This window comes from Octodon degus, unplaced genomic scaffold, assembly GCF_000260255.1.
Source record: "Octodon degus isolate 3935 unplaced genomic scaffold, OctDeg1.0 scaffold00082, whole genome shotgun sequence".
NCBI classification, from domain to species: Eukaryota; Metazoa; Chordata; class Mammalia; order Rodentia; family Octodontidae; genus Octodon; species Octodon degus.
Window position 1 is genome coordinate 3175004 of NW_004524658.1, and position 25668 is coordinate 3200671.

Here is a 25668-nt window from a genome sequence, read left to right on the forward strand (position 1 = left end):
TCAATCCCCCAGCACCACATGCCAGCCAGCCCAGCCCCCTGGTGGGCTGAGCTGGCCACACACACACACACACACACACACACACACACACACACACGCAATAAATAAATAAATGTTTAAAAAAAAATAGGTACCATGTATCAGTACACTGAAGTGGGGGATTAATGCTTTAAGCTCATTTGAGTTAAATTGAGATAAGTAAAATATAGTACTATTGTTAAAAAATAACATATTACATTATGCCACTCACATTGCACTAAGAAAGCATGGAGATTTTGTCAAAGAAAGGATTCTGTAGTTCGATTACTCCCAAATCTAATGCCTCTGTTAGAGGAAACACGGTAGACTCTTGAAGAGTAAATTCTGTGGTCAGGTTTATATTTTTATGGTAAACCATAAACCTACTGCTCAATCTTAAGAAAGTTGACAATGTATATTTAAATATTAATATATCACTAATTCTTCCCAATTAATTTTCTGATATCATAGATGAAAATTTAGATCATCTATATCTTGTTTTTTTCTGTTCCCTACTATTATGATTACATATACAATTGTGCTTGTCCTCATTTTTGTACTTTGGAAGAACATGTTAAACCTTGATACCTTGTTCATTGAAAGGAACAATTTAGTGTTTATATAGTTTGATCAGTTGTTTACATGCCTTTCTCTGGTTATCTGAGGAAATACTTTGAAGTTAAAAACATACGTATAGTAACTATTGTCAATTTCCTATCATCTTGTTTTGAAATTCTGCATCATTTTTATTTTTATTTTTAAGATACCTTATTTCATCTTCATTCTTCAGTTTCTCTTACTCTTTGTAAGATATTAGCATTCTATCCTTTTCTTGTTTCTCAACTTACCCAACTTGTCCTGTTTATGTCAACTGCATCCTATTTAAAAGTTGCTTAGTGTGGACTTTTGGATTCTTATTTTGTTTTATGAGTTATAATTCATATGCTATTGTTATTTTGATGCTTACATTTGCCAAGTTGTAGTCCCTTGAGCTATGTCTTTTTGGTATTTTCTCATCGTTTGTTGGGGATTTCCTATTCTCTACAACAGCAAATGTGTCAAGCTCATCTAGTTCCAATTCTGGTTGCTACGTTTTCAATGTGAGCTAGGAAACCATGTGTTAGAAATGTGTTCTTGAAAACTACAGTCTTGGAAGGGAGACCTAATAAGAGGTGAGTGGCCCAGGAGTGGTTCAAGACCCTTTCTCTTAGAGGGTATTTGCTATAAAAGGGCCTGTGCCTTTTCGTACTATAATACAATATGTACAATGTTTGGAAGAAGAGGTGGGGTGAGCCGGAAAGGATGGAAAGGAAGAGCACAAAATATAAAAATTAGGATATGATATGTACATGTACAAACTCCCCATGATAGGGCTGGGAAGATAGCTCAGCAGCATAACTGCCTGCCTGGCAAGCAAAAGATCTCAAGTTTGATCCCCGGTACTGAAAAAAACCAAAAACCAAAAACCAAAAAAACAACCCCATGATAAAAGTAATCATTATTTACTACAAACATGTACTAATAAAACTTTTAAATGGGAAAATTTAAATGGATGACTTGAAGGAAAAGCATTTCTTCTTCTTAATACCATGCCTGTATCACGTATGATGGAAAAATTAAACCAATTCTTATTTAGCCCCAGTCAGACTTCTTGGATTATCATTCCTATAGTTATTGTATTTATATGAATTTTGACAAATGTGGCATTATTTTGAGGATTGTAAAATTCTTTAGCATGCTAAAGATTCTGAAAAAACTCTTGCAGTAGAGGAACCTATGAAACACTGCATAACTCAGTGTATATCAGCATTTTAGTAAAACAACTGTGACATTGTATATAATCACCAATATATACTTTTGGAATATAATCTATTCATGCAACTCAATTCCATCTTGCAAGACACATACTTGGGTAAGTTTGGTGTAATGGAATAAACACAAATTTTGGTTTCTAGGCATGATCCCAGCATAAAATACTTGTTAGCCTTTTTTGTTGCTGTTTCTTCAGCTGCTAATTGAGGTCTAGTCTCTCAATTTTGTTCAAAGTCCTTTTTTTTCTTGTAATTCTCCATCTTCCCTCATATTACAGATTTTTTTCTCCAGATTTTTTTTATGTGTTCTTTGCTACTTGTTTTATGTGCTTTGCTACCAAAAAAAATTTCCTCAGGTTTTTCCACTAAATTCACGAACATTTCCGTTTTATCTTGCACAGTGTCCTATATTTTTGCAAGTACATAAATATACTAGTTACATAAAATAAAAGACTTGGCAGTGATTCTTTGATCAATTTGATGTTTTATTAAGAAAGAGAAAAATGGGTGAAAAAATACAAGAAGAGATGCAATTACATGACATTTGTCCTCTTACTGCCTGTAGTGGAGATAAGCAGTCATTTGTTGTTTTTTATTTTCCATGAAGGTATTAGGCCTTTGCCTCAAAGGTGTAACATCGGAATAACAAGACAACCTCCTTTGACTTCACTCTGACCTCTGTGTCCTACTCATCCTTTACTCTGAGTCAGCTAAATATGCTGCCAGATATTGTTCTCTTTTAGGAAATTCTTCCTGGAATCCTGTGGTAAACTTCCCAAGGAAAAGGCAAATGGAGTCAAATGTCCTTGTGGAGAGCCAAATACAAGAAACATATTAGTATCACTTTTGATTTTCCAGAATGTTATCAGTGACTTATGTAGACGCATGATGCTGCCTTGATTTAAATTGTTAATTATTCTCAATAAATTATTTCTGATTCGGGCTAAATGATTTTAACCAGGCTCTTTTAAAAGAGAAAGAAGAAATGTTTTCTTATCCTGAAAAGAACTAATTCTGATATACTTTAAATCTTTCTCTATAAGTGAATGATCAAAATAATTAATCACATAAATGATTCGATCATTTATCTCGTGTTGTTGATAAGCAATAGGTCAGAATGTGAGAGAATAAGTTAACTGTCAGTGAGTAGCAATATTTTTGTGCTATGGTTACATTGTTAAGCAAACTAAAATAAGCAAATCTTCATGCCAGGGTCTTAGTTAATGTCATTTTGCTTGGCTGAGAAAATCTGAAATATCTCTGAACAGACATATTTTAAGAGAGCATTAGGACCTGCATATTTTTAGGATGCTAATAGACTCTCACCCCCTTTGGTTTTTGCTGCCAGAAATTATGATTCATAGTTCTTGATAGCATAGAACAGAAAACATTGTAAAGGGAAAGAAATTCTAACAGATTGCTTAGGAAGGATTTCTGAGTGTCAGTTAATCAAACATTTTCTTTCATTCCTTTAGGAAAACGAACACTTCTGTTTTGAAAAATGGAGCTAGAGAAATTTTCATTTTTGCCATCTAAATCCCCATAATTATTGGTAAATTTTCACGTATGTGAAGAAAATTGGATGGTGAAAGAATATATATTATTATTATTTATAATGATAAAAATGACAGAAATTAAATTTGAATGTAAATAAAGTTTCCAAGGAACAAAATATGTCATTTAGTATTGTGGCTATTTTTAAGATTGTAGAGAACATAGTAATATGTGATATTATTTTTACTAATTTTGTTCATTTTCTATAAAAAGTTAACTAAGTAGAGAACATGGTACATTTCAAAAAATATAGTAGAATATAAAATTTCAAAATTTATGATAGCATTTTAAATTAGTTGTTTTATTCCGAAATGCTTTGGAATGATTTAGATTTAAGTTTTTAAAAAGAATTACTTGGAATCATTATGAGTAATGGTCAAAGTATTTTACACTAAATGACAACTCTGGTAGAAATTCTGTCATATATGATTTGGATTGTAAGAGTACATGCTTCAATACTACTGTTTTCTTTTTTCTTTCTTTCTTTTCTTTTTCTTTTTTTTTTTTTTTGGTGGAACCAGGGATTGAACTCAGGCCCTTGCGTTTGCCAAGGAAGCGCTTATTCTACTGAGCCATCTCCCCAGCCCCCACTACTGTTTTCTTATTAATGTTGACTTCACTTCTTTATGACTTATTTTTGTCTTATGTTCTATTATCTAAACTTAAATTACTAATTTACCTCCATAGATTTTTATTCCTGTTTTCTTCTTAGAAAATATTTAAGGATGTGAAGAATACTCTGTTGGCGCTAAGAATTATGTAGTGTGATCGTTACTTAGCTTTTAACTGGGATTCATACAAAAACGATAGTTTTGTAGACATTTTCAGATGTGAGAAAACATTTAAGTAGGGAAAAGAAAGCCTTTTACTGGTTGATCAGTGTTTTTAAAGAGTGTATGAGAAGAGTAGTGTAGATTGAAGTGTGCAAAGCATTTGTGCTTCAATTAAAATCTTACAGAGCTAAAACTCATTCACATGAATTAATAGCAGAATTCCTAGCAGGTTGCATAAATGGTGACACAATTTATATCTTTGTATTCAAGAAGAGTATGAAGTTACTTGGTGAGGATCACTACATATGTTAAATTCTTTCAACATGTGCTATAAATATTAAAGATCAGTGGATATTAAATTATGGGAGAGCAAATGACTCATGAGTAATTACAAATACCTGTTCTGATTCTACTTAGCACTTATTTTCAAAAAGGTAGTATGGAAATGAAATGCAAACATAACATAATAGAGTTTAACTTCCTGTTAAGTGATGCTTTATCATATAATAAAATATTCCAGCCTAATTCAGTGCAGGACTAAACCAACATCTGAAGAAAATGAGGATTTCTGAAGCCAAGAGCCTTGAGAGTGCTCCGCAGCTCAGCACTCTGCATTCTGCTTACATGTCATTTTAAAGTGGTTTTTTTTTAATTTAAATTATTCCTGTGGAATAACAAAAGACTTTATTTTCAAATGAACTTCACCAATCATAGAAGTCAAAAGAAGCAAGTCAATGCCACAAAATTGTGCACATTTGTATCAAAGCAGCTCAGAACTAATAAAATAAAATTTAGCATGATTATAGCTTTTACTGTTAGTTTGATCCCTGGTAATACCTGTTTTTGAAAGGTGTCCCCACCTTCCCTTGCGTTTGCTTACTGATTTATTTTTGACTGATATTAATGAGTGTGTTACTTTCAATAAAGGAAGATCCACCGTCTAGATTTTTTGCTCGCCTCATTACTCGGAAGTACAGCCACAGGCTCATAGAGTTGAGAAGAAGAGATTGTACTTAAGAGTGCTAAATTGTTCCCTGAGGGTCCGTAGTGTCTAGATCTTCCTCGTAAGATAGTTCAAGTTTAGGGTGCTTTACGTATTTTCCTTTTAGTTTTGATTGTATCTGAAGCAAAGACTCCACTTTCAGACAAAGATCAAAGACATCCAAGTATGCCTCTCATCTCATTAGTGAAGAAACACTCCTTGAAAGTATGAATGACCTAAAGAAAGACTAAGAGGCCTTCAAATTCCAAGGATGCAGATAAAATGAACCAAAACCTTTCATAAATAAAATCCACACTTATAACTAATTTCCAGAACAGTTTCCTTTTTTTTTTTTTTGAGACAGGGTCTCACTATGTAATTCAGGCTGACCTTGAACTCAGTATGCAGTCCCAGAACAGGTCCTTTGAATTGTTATGATTAGCTTCTAGCAGGGTTTAAGTCGTTCCTCAAGAACAGACAGTGTGAGAGTAGGTAGAGACTCTTAGTTCTTTCACATCTTAGTTTTTGTCAGGTACTCTCTACAGGAAGCAGAGTACATACACCATATTAACAACTCTGTGGAGAGCAGGAGAACATGTTACCTTATTTCAGTATGACAAGAGTCTGGCCTTCATTGGAATGGAGCAAAATTAAAAGACAGTAAGCTCTGAGGATCCTCTCTTTCTGCCTCTTTCTCTGCTTGGGTGAAGAGATCTGATTGTTTTCAAAACCTTCCTTTTCGGTTGGGTCTCCTGGTGTTTTTTTGGAATCCCAGCATGCTGTGAACTTGAGACAGGAAACCTGGGTAACTGACAGACTCAGCAAGACTTGTTTCAAAATTAAAAAAAAAAAAAGACTGAGTATAGCCTGAAAAGGCCCTGGGTTCAGTTCCCAGTACAACAAAGTAATGAAACAAAATGCCAAACCTATGATTTTCTTCTGTGGAGCTTTCCTAAGGTTATGGTAGAAGATTGTAAGTGTTTGTCAGCCACATGATTACAGATCTGGAACCTGGATCTCTAATTAATCTTATTGATCTTTGTTTGGTAGTGTGCTTTTTGAAGAGAAGTCCTTATTATTCATTTGGTTCCAAATCAAGTTAGAAAGAAAGCTTTTATGTATTTAACTCTCTAAGTCCCCCCTATGAATACTCCTCAAACATAAGAATGATGAGTCCTCAAATACCCCAGCTCACCATCCAAGTTTATTGCCCATTTGAGAGCACACACACCTTACTGAAAAGCATCTTTGCTTGTGTTCCTTTAAGTAGGTGATGCTTTTGACTTGTTTGCCCATAGAGTATCACTGCTTTTGGGCCAATCCAGTAAAGACCTGGATGATGTCCCTTCAGACCCTGCATGGCCGAGGTCTGATACCTGAGGCCAAGAAAGCATTGCTTTCTTGCTAACCTTTATAGTTCATTAATAACTAACTCCTGTCAATTTCACCTTCAAAAGAGCTTTCCAGCCCATCTGTTTCTCTCCTTCATCACTGCCATTGCCTTATGCTAATCTATCATCATCTTTTCTTTCTTTCTGTGGAATTTATTTCCACTGTGATGCATTCCTAATTGGTCTTCCTATTTATTGTTTGCTCATAAATCCATTCCCTACAGAGCAACCAGAGCGATTAAATCATGCTTTTCTCTTGTTTACACTCTCTTATCACATAGAGAATAAAATCTCCACCCTTTCCTATGACCCACAAGGCTCTTCAGGCACATTTGGTGATTCTTTCAGTCAATGACTTTGGCCATCTTGGTTGCCTGCCAGTTTCCTCATAGCATCCGTCGGTACCTTGACTAGGTTAAGTTTCTCCTTGCTTTCAAAACTTCTTATTTCTGTTCTACCTAGAACTTTTTATCACCTAGTCTTTCTATGAATTCCTACAGAGTTCAGATTAATTCTTATTTGCCAGGTCTTTTCTGATCACTCAATCTAAAATATGTCCCCCTTTGTCTCATGTGTTCTCATATACTCTGTTCTTTTACTGTACAGCACTTGTCAGTATGATTTTTTTGTGGATATTTGTTTACTTTAGCTTGAAGAAAGCTTGAAGAAAGCTCATCTTAAATTATAGATCATGTCCAATTATCTAACAAGTTAAAATATGTATATACTCAGGTATATTTAACTTACATACAGTTATAGCTAATACATACATATCTAACTCTTCCCATCTGATGTATTAATGAAATTCTTAGGAGAGAAAAGAGCAGCAAAAAGGTTTAGAATAGGTTCTGATCTTTGTTTAGCATCCTGGTGTTTTGCCTTAGCTGCTTTTGGGTCTTGCACCTTCCCAGCTCAGAACAAAGGCCTATGGAAAGCAATCAGGAGCAATGGCACAAACATTCTTGAAACACATTCCTGATCTACTGTCCTATAGTGGACAGTAGAGAAACAGTGAGAGTGAGAGAGACAGAGGGAGAGGGAGAGAGAGAGAGAGAATTAATCTGTCTTTTGGAGTCTTTGATTCTTTCAGCTTGAGTCTTTTGTTGTCATTGTTCTGAGATTTAGGAGTCAGTTCCAAATTAAACAACACAATTCCAAGTTTCATACTCTCTAAAAGGTGCATTTTTATTCACACCTGTGATGATACTAATGATGAGGTATCTTTTTATGTCTTTGTCTTTAAAAGCTATCAATCTTCTTTGTAATTCTGTTCTAGGGACTAGGATAAGCATACATATTAAAATGTAATGCTGGTCCAGGAAAAACTAAACAAAGTTGAATGGATATATCACTTAAAGTTAAAATGAAGGAAAAATGTTCATGATTAATAATGTCTTTCCTCAAGAGGTTCTAAAACCCAGCCTGATGAGCTGTGCACCATCAGGTGCTCGCCTGGTACTCTGCTTCCAATGTTCAGCAGGCTGATTTCAGGTGCATGCTGAGAGTGAATCCATTGTGCAGGGGAGGTGATGTGGAGTTGGGGTGCCATTGTGTCATCTGAGACTGGAAAATACAATTTGTTGGCTGATAATCATATTCACTCATGTTAGGCAGCCCTACATGGGCATCTGACTTATTAACAGAAGTGAGTTTGGCAAGCCTAGAAGAAGAAGGAAAAGAGTAAATAAATCAAATTTTACATTCATTAAATTGATGTATCCACTTCTATCAAGAGCTGACAGTTCAAAGTTTTTAGTTAAGTATATGCCTCCCATGCACACAGCTGGAAATCTCTACCTATATATGCTTCTGTGACTCTAAAAATAAAAATCTTTCCATGGTTGATCAACTCACTTTTGAATGCACACATGTTTTTTCTTCATTTCTGTTAACGTAGTCAGTTCAAGAACAATCAAAGCTTGCAGAAGCTGGAACCATTTCTTTTTAAGGTGGCTATGTATGCCTCCTTTGGGACATGGAGTGATTGCATTAAATTAAAATTCTGAATTTCAAATATTGAAAACAGTCTTCCTAAGGAGAGAGTGTGAGTCACCATTAAGTAACCTTTTGTAGGCTAATGGGTCACTAAGTAGGCTGTCCTCAGACTCTGAGCATGCCTATGCCTCCATGTCACCGTTCTCTGCCTCCAGAAACATGAAGATACATCTAGGTCTTCTATGGAGTATCCAGTCTCAGTTTTCTTACTCTAGCTGTCCAGCAGGCTCTGCAAGGGCTTTGCTTGTTATCTGCTGGGCCAATCTCTTTCTGGAGAAAGTACCTTACTACAAAATCTTCGATTTGGACATTGAGTGAGAAATTCCAGACTGTTTAATTTAGTATTTATTTATGATTTTTGTATTTCAGCTAATTAACTTGCATTTGATTTTAACTGTCATTTAGCTCCTGTCACTCTTCACTTATCTGCTTCCTCCTGTTATCAGTAGAGTCCCTGTCAGAGCTTCTCTCTCTTGTGCTTGTCCTCTTGTCAGTTTGTTATTTTGGGTAATGTATTTTATATTACCCAAAGCTTAATTATATTTTTAAAGACAGAACAATATTGTGTCTTTCACACTGAGGGAGGGCACATTTATGTGCAAGATTGTCTTCCATTGCAGGCCGTTGGGAGGTTCTTTATCTTTGTAAACAACCCCTAAGAAGTTAAATTCCAGATATCGTCATGGAGGTAGGCACAGGGAATCAGGGCAAATATGTTTGCCTGTTTGTACTAGAATTTCCTGAAGTACAATTGTGAGGATGAGATCACTAGGAATAAAGAGGAGAAATGCATCTGTTAAAAAAGAAATATTTATTAAGAGCACTAATAAAAATAATTTTGCCTTTTATCTGGAGAGTAGAGCACTGTTAAGAGAAACTTGCTCAAAATGTGGAGCTCAAATCTGGAGTACCCTGATCTGTAGGACATTTTCAGTGTCGTAAAGTGAATTGGATCACTGTCTCCCAGATAGAATAAAGTACTTGCATTAGGAGAGATAATCTTAGTGTTAAAACTGAAAACAGAACATAATGTAGTTTCAAAGGCGCACTACTCAGTTTCAGACATGTACATACTCTGTAGTACTAATTTTTTCTCCACCACGCCTGCTTACAGTTGTATAATTTGGGAATCAAGAATATGAACAAGAAGTTTTAATCTTTACTGTCCTCAGTGTCATGTAACAAATGCTCTTGAAAAAAAAAGTCTTATTTTTAGCTAAAAATGTAATATAACATACAATATACCATAAGCAAGGCTTAGAAGACTGGGAAACCGTAGCTCCATTTTCTGATTAACAGGGATCAGGTTCTCAGTTTCAGGTTTCTGTCCAAGTTTTTCTTATTTAAGACAAACAAACGGAAATGTGGTTTTACATATTCGTGATCTTTGAGCAAAATGTTCATTCTGTGGCCAGTGTTGTGGGAGCTTGGGTAGAATGACGAATGCTGAACCGAATGGAAAAAGATCTCGGCTTTGCATTGCTTTGTTCAGAACACAGCGGCAGATCTCAAAGTGGTCCAGGAAGAAGCTCTGCCTAGGTAGCTGGGAGAGTTGTCTTGGAATCTAGACAAGGATTACACGAACCCCCTGGGAACAGCCGGTCAGCGTACTGGTCAATGGGAATCAGGCTCATCTGTGTCGTACCTGCTATATTTTCACTGGACTGTAGTGTAATGAGATAATGAAGAAAAAAAAAATACTCAGTGTATTCTTTCTATAGAACTTTCTTTGCTTGAGAGAGTCTGTGTTCCCTACTTTTAGCATTTATACAGTGTAATGATAATAGTAAGTAGAGTTTTGTTAACCCAATTTAATATTCTTACTTGACAAGAGTAAAAACTATGTTGCCTTTTAACATTTTGGGGGATAATTTACTGATTATCAAAATTTCAGGGTTTAGGGAATTCAGGATTAATAGAATGTTAATTTGCTGTTTGACAGGTTCCTAGTTCATTATTCTTTTTGCTTAGATTTGACTGTGAGCTTATGATCAACAAAATTGGTACGTTTGGTATGATTTTATCTAACATTAGAAACCAGACACAGTGGAAGTTTTAAATTTATTTTACATTACCCAAAGCTTACAATATCTTTTTCTGTAAAATTTGGCCAATATGGTTATGGCCTAAATATTGTTAACAGAGGGCCACTGTCAGATTGTGGAAGTGTCTCATAAACAAATATTACATTTCATACTGGCACAGTTTGTTTGTTTGTACATTATTTATGCTTAACTCTGACAAGTGATAGAAACAAAGTAGATTATGCACCTTTAAAAAACATGTTGCCCAGTTAACAAGAACATTGTTGGTGGTTGCTACGCCAGAGCTAATCTGAGTCTCCATACCTTGTCAGCTACCTCGCAAGCCTGAGTACCTCCTTATCTCACTGGCTGTCCTGCATGTAGCATAAACCCAGCTTGTGTTTTTAGTGGAAAAATTCATAGTCATGAAATTATCAAATAGTTAGATGAAAGAGAATTTGGAGTTCTTAATCAACATTACCCAAACTTACTTGTCTTTCAGACCATAACTTATCTAAATTCTGTACAATGGACCCCAGATATGGGATAGGAGAGAAAACAGGATGTGGGTAGAAAGGAGTAGCTTAAATAAAAATCTTGCACCATTATTCTGGTCCAAGCTCCATCTGCTCACCAAGACCTTGATATTTTTCTAGGAGGTTCATTTTGTTTTTAAGCATTCAAAATGTCTTGTATATTTTATTCATGGGTAGATATGATAAAACCCAAAATGTCTACTTCATTTTTAAAGGACTTTAAAGTAACTATATAAAACATTACATTATAAAGAAATGCTCAAGTTAATTTCCTTTTGCTAAGGGATGATAGGCATCGGGATAATAACAATAATTACATATATACATATATATTTATTTCATACACTGATAGCTGCACATTAATATCAACTGGGGAGTTTTAAACTACCCTGCTGCCTCAGCCACCCCAGAGATTCTAGCTTAATTGGCCTGGTGTGGACTTGGACTCGATAGTTTTTAAAGTTCCCCAGGTGATTCTAATAGCTCTGAAGAAATAAGTGTTCTGTCCTGGAGCAGGTGCTTTTGAAAAGAGAGATGGTTACACATACAAAGGTTTATTTATGTACTGTTTGTTCTTATGAACTGTATTTTCAAATACTGAATTCAATGACTATTGGTTTTTAAATCCTTGGTTTATAGTAAAAGAAAAATTGGAAGATACATTCATAGGAATCTTGGTACTTAATTTCTTCCATATCTTTAAAATATTATGACCATATATTGTCCTTTTATTTACTTCCTTTCCTCTCTTTCAGAGCTGATTTCTAACTCCTACCACTGTTAACCTCCCTCCAGGAATGAGCTTATGTCTGTACCATTCTGAGTGGGCTTTAGCATCCTCGCATATGTTCATCACTTTAAAAACTGATGGTATAAAAGACCAGAAAATGTAGGAGTGCTGCCAGGCAAGAGCATGTGGTAAGTGGGGGCAGCTTTTTCCCAAGAGGATTAGAAGTCTCTTAGGGTCATACTGTGTGTTTGTGTAGACATCCATGTAATATGCAGATAATACATATATGTACCAAATGTGCTATGCTGCTTTGTCTGTGAGAAAGCACCGGGTGATGATGCATGTTTCTGTCACTGCACCCTGAGTTTCTTGCAAGCAGGATCACAGTTTATCGTGCTGTATCCTCATCCTCCAAGAGTGGCTGGCAGACTTGCTCACTATTGGTTCAGTGCACATGTATTTGGCTTAGTTACTTTGAAAAGTAAGTTGCGATACAATACCTGACAACCTCAGTTTCAAACGGGAAATGTTTATTTGACACACAGTTTGTAGAGATTTTAGTCCTTAGTCAGCTGGCTTAAAGGCAGTGCCGGAGAGCAGAGGGGTCCATCTGGCAGAGAAGAATTGCTTATGACATGGCAGTAGGAAAGCAAGAGCAGACAAAGAAGAATACAGCACCGATGCACCCAGGCTGCTCCTGCAGCGATCCACATCTTCCAACCAGACCCCACCTTCTAACAGCAAGTCATCTCTCAACTCTCAAAATCCAGTCATCCCCGCAAAAGCTGACCTATGGGTACATAAGGATTTAGAGGGACATCAAGATATAAACAATAAGAATATTCAAGAGAGAGGAAAAGGATGAGAGAAAGGAACAAAAATGCATTTAAGTAGTATTTCATAAGACAGGATAGGGTACCAAAGTTTGAGACGGTTCTAGTTGGGTTAGAATTATCTGCATATGTAGGAAATGGTAAGGCAATGATTCGGAGAATCTTCAGAAGATTTTTGAATCTAGCAGTTAATTGGAATGATTCTCACCTTGACTGACTATATATACAGACACCTGTGACTAAGCAACTGCACTGAAGATGGCAATTTGTAATAGGAGGTTCATGCTTCGAGTGCCTGTCAAGCTGGTCTTCTGAATACGGGCTACTTGTCATGACATGCCAGTTGCTGCCATGCTGTAGATGATTGTTCAAAAAGAAGGGGGTGGTGAATGAAGGCAGGAGACAGGAAAAGGAATGTTGTGGGACTGTCCTGTCACAAGGTTGTATATGGTTAGGTTTCTGGACTTATGTGTAAACATAAAAATTATATAATTTTTTATGCCTATTTTTAATTTTTTTATGTTTTTAAATGTTTTTTCATCATATTCTGTAGGGACTTAAAGTTCAACATACCAATACTTGATGAAAAATACCTGTTCCATGTTATGCCTAAGATGTTTGATATTCAGACAGACAGTGAAGTTAAGCTTAACAGCCTAGGTTGTATGGTAATAATGATAAGCTTGTCTTCTGGAGTGTTAACAACCTAAGTTTGCAGACCAAAATTAGAGAAAAAGGAAGGGTGCAAGGAAAGCCAACATTTTGGCCCTAGCTTTCCAAGGTCAGTTAAGACTTAGGACATATGAGAACTTGTACTGTAACGTCATGTAATTCAGCAGTGTCCCAAATTTTCTGATCAAGGAGATTATGGGGCCAAAGAGGAAAGTGATTAATGATGTAGAGTGTGCCTAAGGAGAGTCACATGGTGAGAAAACATTCTCTCAGGCTTTCACAGAGAGAACATTGGCCAAGCAATGGCTGTGACTCATCCACATGGCTGACACTGACAAAGGTTCAACAATCTGAGGTACAGGATCTCAGGATAAATCCTGAGGGGAATTCACTGACCTTCTCAGACCAAAAAGCTACAACTCTTGTTGCACAGGTCCTGCTTTATCTTGGTCTTAACCATCCAGCAGAAAAGTATAAAAACAAAGTATAAGAAGTAAGCCATATTGTTATGTTGAGCTGTAGAGGACTCAGGTCAACAATTTCTGACACTGCCAGTCAAGTGGAAGAGCCAATACCATTATGGACTACTGGACTCTTGTAGAATATTTTTCTGAGTTTACACACCTATAAAATTCAAATGATGGAACTAAACAAAAAGGGGATACAGATGAATGTCCATTTTGTGTCTGTGTATTCAAAATGGTTAGAATAGATATATAGTAACATTCTCTTAATGAATAGAGGGATTTATTCTAATAGTGATTGTAAATAGGATAGCATGTCTGCATCTTGCACAGCAAATAACCACTAGGAAAAGAGTATGCAATATGTTAATTATTGGAACTGTCCTACCAATTTGATTTGAAACTCTCTTATTGTTATTTGTTTCTCAATAAAATTATGGAAAAAAAAGAGGGTGCTGTCTCTGCAATGACTTACATAACACTTGGAGGATTTTTGGGTTTCAGCCTCTAAGAATTAATACATTTTTCAGGTTACTTTGTGAGAAAAAAGGAATAAATAAAGCAACCATGTTTTAATTTCTTTTTCCCCTTGGTTGTATTTTCTTGTTTTTGTTTATAACTTTCCTTATCTTCTTAAAGTTCCGCAACTAGTACATAACCTTAACTGGATAGATAATATTTCTCAATATCAGGGCAAGTGATTCTGGTTGTAGAACTGTAAAGTTTTCTGTACTTTTTAATAATCTTATGCTTATCTTGATCTTTCTGTTTTATAATTTAATCTTACTTTTATTCTGAAAATAATTTAGTGTACATGCATGTATGCCCATATCGATGCATTTTTTTCCTAGTATATAGTCTAATATTATTTATGCAAAAGAAACTATGATTGCTTCTCCCCAGCAAGGTCATTGGCATTGTGTATATTAGGAAACAGTTCTTCTCCACGGGCAAATACTAATGGTCATCATGCTGACAATTTGTGTACCCTTCCAGTCCTCTCTCTTTGAAGGTTTGATTACCAGGGCTGCCCTCTGTTTGTCAGACTGAGAACAGGGACAGAGGGAGAAGAGGGTATGTTCAGGAATTGTTTTCTTCAGGTCACTGCCTGGTGAGGAGCTGGGGTTTGGCTGAGGAGAAAGCCTCCTCGCCTATCAAGACAGTGGTCTTTTTTGGCCTCATCTCAGGACTCAGGGCATGTCATCCCTGGGGAGTTTACCTTCCCTCATCTTTTTGGTCCCCAACCGTGCAACTACATCACTTCCTGTAATGTTGTATCACTTCCTGAAGTTCATCACTGTTCCATGGTAATTGGTCAAAGCATAGATGATGAATACCCTTTGCCTTCTTTGGGAGAAATCCATTTTTTTGCTTTTAATGTTTCCCTCTTTCTTTTACTCCTGGGAGGATTCTGTGTTGCCAGTTTCTCTTCAACTATTCCTGACCTAGAGTGCTGTGATACAATATCAGCAGATTTTCAGAGGGTATCAACAAAAACATAGTTTCTTAAACTGAATATGCTGGTGTGGTCTTCACAGTATTTTAGGAAAAACAGATTGATTGCCGAGGGTACCAATTTTTATCTTGATAGCAGATATATGTAAACTGCTAGGATTCTGTGTATTTTCTAGCAATGTATAACGTTATTTGGAGTTCAGAGAGAAAATGTCTATTTGTCACAGAAAGTGAAAATTTTACCATTTAATAAACACTGGCTCAAAGTAATGGATTTTTTCTCCCATCTTGAGTTTTGATCTTCTCGTTTACATTTATCTACTGTTCTGAGTAACTTTGCATGCTGGCATGCCACTCTGGTAAAAAGTAAATTTTCAGTTTTCCTTTTCTGAGCAAAATTTGTATCACCTTTTTCGTCTTTTTTTTTATCCTAACATACTTCTTAAAAGTGAATAATTCTAAATTCCAAGATAAATACTCTGTGGAAATCAAATATTTCCCTTTTTACTTTGTATCTTCAGTTTGCTTGAAAACCTAAAGTTACCTTTACTAAGAGCATAGGAATAGATGCTACATTTTAATATATTACAAGAGACATGTAACATATCAACAGATGAAAAAAAGTAGAGACTATTTTATAAACTTCCAATCATCAAATATTTGACAGGCTTGAGTCAATCAGTTTAAGAGGTTACCGGTCCACTGATGAAACCATTTGAAGAAAATGTGCTGTTTGATGTTACAGAAGCCAAAAGCAGAATAAATGTGTCATCTGTTTTTCATTTTAATTCAGTATTTCAGAAGTATTTACTGTGTATTAAAAAATCTTTTTACCCTTTCAAATCTTTTAGACAAGCTGGAAAAATTCAGGAAAGTTTAACATGTATCTATAAAAGCACATTTTTAGCTATGTTAGCTTGTTCTTAATAATAACACTAATTATGAACTTCTTCATTTGAATAAAAACTGTCATTTTACTATTTAAGTAGCTGCTGGGTTTTAAACATGATCTGCCAAAAACATGAAAATAAAAACATTTAGTTCAGAGCACAAACTAGTTAATTTTAGGTTTTAAGAAATGTACAGTATAACCTTAAAAAGTGTTTCTAGGTTGAGACAAAAACATCTAGAAACAGAATTACCTTGAAAATATAAAGACATATTAAAAGGTTAATCTCTGCCTTAAGAAACTGAATTATTTTACAATGTTGTCTGTGGGAAATGTTATCAAACTAAGATATTCTTCCAATTTTATTCTCTCTGTAACCCCTTAACTTCCCTTGCAATTAACACCCAATTACTGTGTTTCTTTCTTACTTTTTAAAACCTCCTTCTTGCTCAGAGTTTCTGTGAAGAAGACCTGTCTTTTCTCCTCTCATGATCTTCTTTCTCCACAATTCTTCGCCCTCTCACCCCTGGCCACTCCTCCTACTTGGATCTGTCCCATCTTACTTCTTGACAATGCTAACACCCTCTTCTCAGTTTGGCTACCAAGTCTTACACTTTGCCATACACAGACTACTTGTGATGCTGCTGGGGATTCCTCACGCATCTCTGAAAGCACTCAGAATGCCACTGTTCCCCAGTTCTCTGAATCCTATCAAGAAGCTGGAAGGGAGAGGAACGTAAAAGTCTCAGTTTAAAGCCATTGTCCTTCACTGGTTTTCATAAAAGAGTGGCAGAATTAAATGTGAAATGTAACAGTCCTTATATTTGCTAGGGTCTGTTTCTAGCCGTGAGTGTTTTAACACCAGCCCCATTCTGCCAGCAGGACTGGAACGTGGTGAGGGAGAACTAGAAGAGTGTTGAAAGTTTCTGAGTGGAATCCTGCAATTTCTAGAAAAGAAATAGTTCTGCAAACAGGAGACATGATTACACAGGTTTAATTAACAGTTCAAAGTATCAGAGGGGACTTATCATGGTAGAATGCATGCTTCTTGTTTTTAATGAGTAAATGACCCATTTGACTGCATGAGCACATATCAGAAGCACATGGCGACAAAGGAGCTGGTGGTGGTAGATCTGATCAAAGTTTTTCAAAACTGACTCCAACTATTTGATGAAGAAGATTAACATGGAGACAATTTACCAAATAAATACAGCATAAAGGGCCAAGAGACCTTCTAAGGGACTTCAAGGCTCCAGCTTGCCCACATAAAGAATATCATTAAACAGAAAGAAAACAAAGACCAGCATGAATATCTTCAGTGCTGAGTCTGTAGAGTAACTGATCTGCCGATTGATGATTTTTTTTTTCTATTTTAAAATATATACCCTAGAAGATGCTTTCAGTTTTTCAATGCAAAACTAAGCAATGCATTTGACCTGGGTTCTGTGTAACTCTCTTAAGTGTTCTAAAAGATTTCTGGACCAGAATTGGTTAATTAGCGCTTTGTGTTGCACTGTGTTACATATGACCTAACCAGAGATAAAAAGGTTTAAAGGTCTCTTGTAACTCTGCGATGCCATTTGTAACACAAAAATAACCCCCTTTCATTACTGGCATGCCACTGTAGCACGCAGGTTATTTTTTCCCTTCACTGCAATAAGGGCAGCTTTCGCATCAGAAGAATTCTTGGCAAATTAATGCGCTACCTCTTGGGCTAATTAAATTAGAAAGGATCAAAAATACAGAGCGGCTTTTGTGGTGGACACAATGTCGTGCTTCATGCATCTTGCTCAGAGAGGAATTCCTGCCATTTAGCCCCCTTTTGCCTCTAGCAGTGTTCTGGACTCTCTAATACAGTCAAGTTTCTAATTTGCCTCAATGAGAGAGAATTATTAACTGATAATAAGAAAAGGAGCACTCACAGCTTCAGGCTGGGCTGTGTGGAAAAGGGTGATCTACCCAGCACCTGAAGCGCATGCAAGTTTTATTAATTCCTGCCTAAAACAATGCACTCAGGAGTAAAATTGCTGTGCAGATGACAAAAACAATTATGCCATTGATTCGTTCATTCTAAAAATGTGAACTACTTTAGCTCGGATATAACCAGATTAAACAACTAAATCAGTTGCTCACCTCTCTTCAAATCCAGTTTGGATTGTAGCAAGTGTGTTTTATGGTGAGAAGTTGCCACCACCACTTAAACTGATTGTTCCTATTGAAATCGCTGAGTGCACAAGTGATTCTGACAATAATTCATATTGTTCTCCCTATACTGTGGCCCTTTGTTTGGAAGATGACACTGATGATGGTGTCGTTATCTTTGTGGGCATTAATCCCAGAAAAGGAGATGGAGGCTCCTGTAATCAGTCCTTCCGTGACTATTTGCTTCTCTAGACTTTCTACGATTTGCTGCTGTTGATAGTCTTTTGTTTGCAGGTCTATTTCTTTGTTTTGTGGGTATCATGGCAGCTCTGATCAAAACAGTATGTCTTTGTTCCACTTGCGGCAACATATCGGTGACCTATTGCTTCCCAGATATTATTATTTTGCAATAATCGCACCTTCAGTTGGGATTTGCTGAGTTACTGCTATTGTTCTTTTGAGAAGGAATATGGTTGACACAAATTCAACTGCATCCCAGCTTTTTCATAGCTCCATGCTTAACAACAGAGCTTGCATTAACCTACAGCTGGGACAATATTAAATAAAATTTTAAATTTCAGCATTTTGTATATAAATTATAGAAATTTTGTTAAAAAGATGGAAAGCAATCGTAATGGTGGCACGACCATACTTTGTATGTGTAGATCACTGACTTGGTCATATATGGTGTCTACAAAAGTTTCCCAACATAGAAAAGTCATATTAGCCTATTGTTTTCACTAGTGTCATTTATTTTTCAGTCTCCTTTCAATAGAATTTGGTGGCCGTTTTTGGATATTTTAGGATAATTTTTAGCTGTTTAAACAATTTCATGTGTACACTGTGAACAAATGTATGAACCTGATGTGCTTAAGACTTCCATGATGAATTATTGTCTTTTCACTGTCATCAAAAATTCCCTCTCTGTGTATAGTCTGGGCTGGTCCAATTCACTGATGGAAGCTTGTAGGGCTGTTGGTGTCTATGTCATGTGTCAAACCAATGATTCCTCTGAAAACTTGTGAAACTTCTAGTACCATGTTACAAATTTCTTGTTTAAACACTCAAGTAGATGACCAATCAGGTTTTACATTTGCACATGTCAGTCTGAATCTGTTCTCTGCTGCTATTTAGGTGCTAGGGAGTTGTTCTAAACTAGAATTATTTATTTCGATCTCATTATTTTTTTACACATGTACCAGTGACTTTAACTTTTAACTTCATTCAGTATCTAGTCCATATTTCTTATTAAATACTCATCTGAAGTACTTCCTACATAAATCCTTCTTATTATTCCATATCATACTTACAACATGTCCCCTTCAAACACACTAGAATTAGTTCGTGGAATACAAACTGTCACAATTGTTATATACTAAGAAACTTGGCTTCACCTCTGTAATTTTACTCATGTGCAATCTTTTAATTACTGAAGGGTTGTTATGATGTAGTGTTTTCTTTTACTGCCCAGAGCATATAGATTGGCATACTGTAGGTACTTATTAGAACCTTTTTGTTTTGCCAATTGCTTTCTATCATGAGTACCGGGGATCAGTTCTCTTGGCAAAATTAAACATTTGTACAAAAAATGTATAGACCCTTATGTGTAGTTGAAAGTGAGTCAAATTTAGGCTATAAGGAGAAAACTGTATTAGACAGTCATCTTAAGGATTCTTCCTTAGGAAGCTGCTGCACTGGGGACAATGAATTCTTTCTCTTAATAAGTGCAAAGGAGAAAGAGTTTTTTTTCTGATAGTAGCTTATATTTTTAAATTTTAACATAGATAAGGTAGCTGGCCTATATTTAGAGTCATCATATATGAAATAAGAGTATTTCAAAATACAAATGTCCCCCTCCGTGCTGGAATCTCTTTAATACGAGAGCTGAGACCTGGTCAAAGTGGAGTGGCTTTATGTCTTATTTCAGACTCATTTTGTAGAAAACCTGGGCAGAATCACCGTCCTACATGTACAGAATCTTCATATTATCCATTTGGCCATGTTCAGTGTGACTGTGATCATATGACTTACATGTGCAGGGTGATGGAGATGGCTCAGGGGAATAAGTACTTGCCTGGCAAGGGCAGGGGCCTGACTTCAAGCCCCAGTTCAAAAACAAAACAAAACAAAACAAAAAACTAAAAATAAAAAACAAAACAAAAACAAAAACAAAAAAAAACCCACAACAAAAAACAAACAAACAAAAAACCCCACAAAAGTCAGGCGATAACTTACATGTACATTGTGATGTGACTCTATTATGTAATTGTTCTCTTTTTCAGGAAAATATTTTGCCAAGAAGATATGCTCAATGCATGGATTAAGGACATAAGGGCAGCTGTAGGTCTTTTAGCATAAAGTAGCAACTACTCTATATCCTTTTTTTCTTCATTAGGACTGGTTTCGTGTGGTAGTCAAGCCATATTTGACATACTCTTTAAGGAGGATATTTAAAGGAGGTTATTACTCCTTTAAATTTCACTGTTACCAATAAAAGTTCAGATAATGGAGATGGGTACCTGCCAGACCAGGAAACACACACACACACACACACACACACACACACACGCACACACACACTTTTTTCCTTACTCTGCATCACACATATAAAGACACACAAATAACAAAAAGAAACAAACCCATAATTCAGCTATGTGTTGTTTAGCCTTCTTATTTGTTATTATGATTTGTCTTAACTCTCACAAGAAGCTTAGCTTCCTAAAAGTTTAGAAAAACTAAGCTTTCTTACTTGAAGGGACTTCATTTTCAGAAAACAGACTTAGAGATGTGTATGATTTATGGAAATTTTTGTCTTGAAAATTATTTTCAGTAACTTAGTATTGGTTAGACAGAAAGTGACGCTGATAAGTTCATATGCTCAGGTCAAATTATTCACTGCATTTTTCGAAACAAAGCTTTTTATCGTAACACATTTTAGGTGGTTGAAATCTGTTTGTAACTGCTCATCCTCAAGTAGTGGTAGAAAGGGTCACACATTATGTTTATTCACATTTGTGCTTTTGACAAGGGAATGCACACTGTCACAAACTTTAACATTAGGAAGGTGTGTTGCAAAAAGCTTCCAATTCTTCTCTAAATGATTTTGCTATACCTCAAAGCATTTCCACAAGCTTTTCTGTGTCCCCACTGCTCCAAGCTCCTATTTCTCCTCATCGTATATAAGATTCAGAGAAACAGAACACGTCTGGCTACTTTCCTTCTGGTTTGAGAATACTGTGTTCAAAAATATCATCTGTATGTGCTTTATTTTTATTTCAACCATACGTGCTTTTATAAGTATTTGAACAGAAAATATTTTAAAGATCCTAAATAGGAGTAAGGGAATATATGTGAGTTACAAAAGCCTCAGGGTAACAGTGTCACACGCTAATGATTCACATGGAGTTTATGTGTCAGCTTATGCTGTCATTCACTTAGAGACAGGTTGGCTAGAGGAAGAGCACAGTACGTAGCACATTACCTACATGCCAGTGGTTTCTTAGGGAAAAAAAGGAACACCCAGAACAGTATCCTTATTTAATTAGGAACAATCATTACATAATTATTTGCATTAATTCAGTTTCTTTTATAACAGTCTTATACTTATTGAGACTTCCTTTTATCCCCTCTGTTTTCTAAAAGTAGAGAAGACTGTTCCTTATTATTTGAAAGGAAAAAGGGGAATTAAGTCTTATTTTCTGGTGAAATGTATAAAAAAATACACATTTGATGTAGCTCCTGGGCTCAGATGGTATTGGATTATTATACATGGTCTGAATTTTTCTGTAATGACTCCACACACAAATCAGTAATCATGACTTTAAAGAAATCAGAAAACTTGAATTCATACCTTTGTTGCAAAAGCAGAGTTAGATTATGAGAGTCCAGTTTCTGACTGAAGTAATGAATGCAGCATCTCACAGAGTTATAAATAACCACATAAACTAAAATTGTATGGGAAACCTTGCTAGTGAGGCTAGAACCACCACAAGTGCGTGAAGCAAAGTATAAATGGGTGAAATGTTATTGTCAGAAAATGAGGAGGTATTTTTACCTAATTTATTTTCAGAGTTTACCTAGAAAATTCTCTTTCTAAGAGATGTTAAATAAAAGAACAGTCTTGAGCTCTGTCTGCCTACTACAGCCCAGAACATGATTACACTGAAAAAGCACATAGACTTGTGCTTGCCACTGTCACAGACCTGCAAAGACAGATGGAGCAGAGCAAATTTTAAAGGATATTTATTTATTTTTCCATGAATAGGACATATCTAAAAGAGAAGTTGGGGATATTAATTGAAAAATTATTAGTTTTTAAAATGCAGGAGCAAGAATAAATTAAAGCAGATGCACATTGGAAAGTTTCCTTTCTGCTTTTACCCACACATACATTTCCTTGCCTTTTGCAATTACATAGAATAGGAGGAGAAAACCATTTCCAGGTGTCTCTACTCACTCGCTCCGTTTCAGAGCTATCGATATATGATTTTACTCTTTTAGTTTCCTGGGGACAGAGGAAGAGAATCTCATCTCTTCTGATCCTCGGTTACAAATATAGTTACAAAATGGTGTAAAATAGTTCTTTTGAGTTCCAGATTTGTGACTACAAAAAAATTGGGTATTTCTTTCTCCCTTTGCTTGAAAATCAAGTCCACCCTGTCTTGACCACATAAATAGAACAATTTTCCTCTGTGAGCTGCTTGATGAGGCTGTGGCCAGATTCATATAAATGTCATAAAAACAGAGTACAGAATGGATTATTTTATGATTAAGATCTGTATGGATCTTTGTATGAATGCAACGTGCTTTGGCAGAGTTCTGCTGCACGCACACTAGCTTTAGTGTGTGTGGTGGAAAAAATGGCCTGCCACACTGTCACTTTAATGTCTTTTTGAAAAGGAACAAAAATCACTGAGTTCCAGCAAAGGTTACAGCAATTGTACAAAGGTTTGGTCTACTAACCAGTACAGTGTGTGCTCTATTTCTCATCATGATAGAAATAGGAGTGACACTCAATAAAATGCCACAATGTTTCGGAGCATTTTGTCATTAAATGACATGTTGACATCTAATTGTAATTTCAAGGTGAAACTTTACTGTTCTCTAATTTATAGGATTCAATTTTCTCTCCATGTATTCATGCCAATGAGCTAAAATTCTCTCTGTATCCTTCTCTTTTTCTATTTTTTTTTAGATCTTTTTAGGGGAGAGAGAAGCTTCATTCAGATTCATTTTTTGAAACATCAGACAAGTTACTATCAGCATGTGAAGCCAGGATGGTCCTTTAATAAATAATTGTGGGTTAAGAATTTCAACCAAAGGATTAATGCATTAAAGTGAATAATAGTATCTTGGCAGTAGCAAAGACAATGATCAGAGTTGGTGAAAGAAAGATTATTGATCATTTGGCTCTATCAGTCACAAACAGGGAGGAGCACAACAAAAGGAAAGCAAAGGAGATTAAAGAAACAAAATATAGTTTAGTAATGCCAACTGATTCTGTTGCTAATTATAAATCTTTGGCAAAAGGCCTTTGGTTGTACAATAATACTCTACTTCACTGGTGGTCAGAATTCCAGCAATATTTACCACTCAGAGCATATCTGAGATCCCAAATTATATCTTTCAAAACATTGAACATGCAGGAAAAACTTTCTTTGCTGTAGATATCCAACAATGCCCTGGAAATTAGAAAGAATTAATTTTGTGTGTAATTTAAGATTGTTTATTCAATACACCTATTTCTGTATTTTAAGCTACTTTCAGTTTTTCTCTGAGTTACAGAAGTAGGTAGAAATAGGAAGAAGGTAAGGTGCATGTGACAGGAGAAGGAGGGTAAAGAGTGAACAAGTCAGCAGGTTCCATAATAAATATACATGAGCAAAACTTATTTGATAGATACTAAACTTTAAAATTGTTAAATAGTCTTGAATACTTTGAAGTATGAAAGCTAGCTTTTTGCCATGAAATCCAAAGATGTAGCCTTCCCCTAATCCAAAGATTTCATGGCAAAAAAATATTGGATTTGGTCTATCTGGAAATCTAGATTTGAAAAAGTAGGGATATATTGGTGGCCATTTAGCCAGGTTTGAGGAAATGGCAAGCAGGCAGTAATGAGTGAAATATTTAGTATTTGAATGAGGCATAAAGTGAATCTATGAAGGTCCTAGAATGTGTGATAAATGTAGCAAATACAGAACAGATTCCATAATTTTGATGGCCAAATTTACGAGTTTTGACTCCACTGAGGGCCACCTGAGCTCATAAACATGCATCACCAGAGAAAGTAGGGTGTCAGAGTTGTGCTGCTGTAGGGGATGGCAGAAGCCACCAGATACCTGGGTTGTTTGGCTCTAGAAGTGGTGGTATTATTAACAAAATGGGAAACACAAGAGGACAGCATACTAAAAGACAGGAAAAGTGGGATCTTTGAAGTAGGAAATGCAGTATTTGAGTTTACAAGTTTTCAGCAGAGTATGACACTATGGAGAATCATGGGGTAGGTGAAGAGGCAGAGGTATTTGGAGTCTACAAAATAGGAGGAAAGGAAATAGTAAAATTCAACAACTGGATAAGATAATTAACATAGAGGATAGTAAAAATGAAATAATTAGCAATAAGGACAGGGCATTGGAATTCATTTTCATGAGAAAACAATGTTGAAGTGCCAAAGAAGTGACCATGTAGAGGTATAGCCATGAGGAAGGAGAGATATCATGCTAAACAGCATTAGAAAAAATGAAAAGCATAAGACCAAGGAGAAAAAGAACACACAGCGAAGGCAGACTGTACTTTCAGACCTGTATATACATGTCGCAACGTAATTTCCCCAGGTGTTCTATTAGAGATGTAGTCTTCCTCTAATTTTAGAAAGGTAAAAATTAATATTCAATGAGGTTAGATAATGTGTTTATGAAGGTTTATGGAGCAAACATGTAATTGAGCTTTAATTTGTGCTCAGGTCAGGTTGGTCAACTCTGAAGTCCTCGTTTATTTACTGGTAAGGGCAGTCAGTGAAGTATATAAGGGAGGGGAAAGCGCTGTCGGATCAGTTGACCTTGCTGTGAGAGCACAGACCAGGTGCTAAAGCAGTAAGTGGGTTGTGATTCATTTTACTGTATGCGTTATTTATTGGGTACCTGATGTACAAAGAAGAGCTGCTCAACCTGCTGAAGAGACAAATATCAATAAGACCTAGTCCTTGTTGTGAAGGAGCTGGTTGTGTGGGAGGGAAAAGCACACATCCGGATTTCTGAATATAGCAAGGTATCTGCTTTGAGTAGACAGTTTTTTCTTTTACACAATAACATGAAAGTTTAACAAAGAGAAAAATAAAGTGTACTTTCTTTTTAAGACAATGAATGCTTGAAGATATTTATAAATTGGGAAGCTAAATGAG

The 25668-nt window shown here is 35.9% G+C and overlaps 1 pseudogene; it reads left to right on the forward strand.

The window, feature by feature from the left end:
* Positions 1–18521, forward strand: part of LOC101567104 — a 59265-nt pseudogene extending 40744 nt beyond the window's left edge.
* Positions 18522–25668: the final 7147 nt, after the last annotated feature.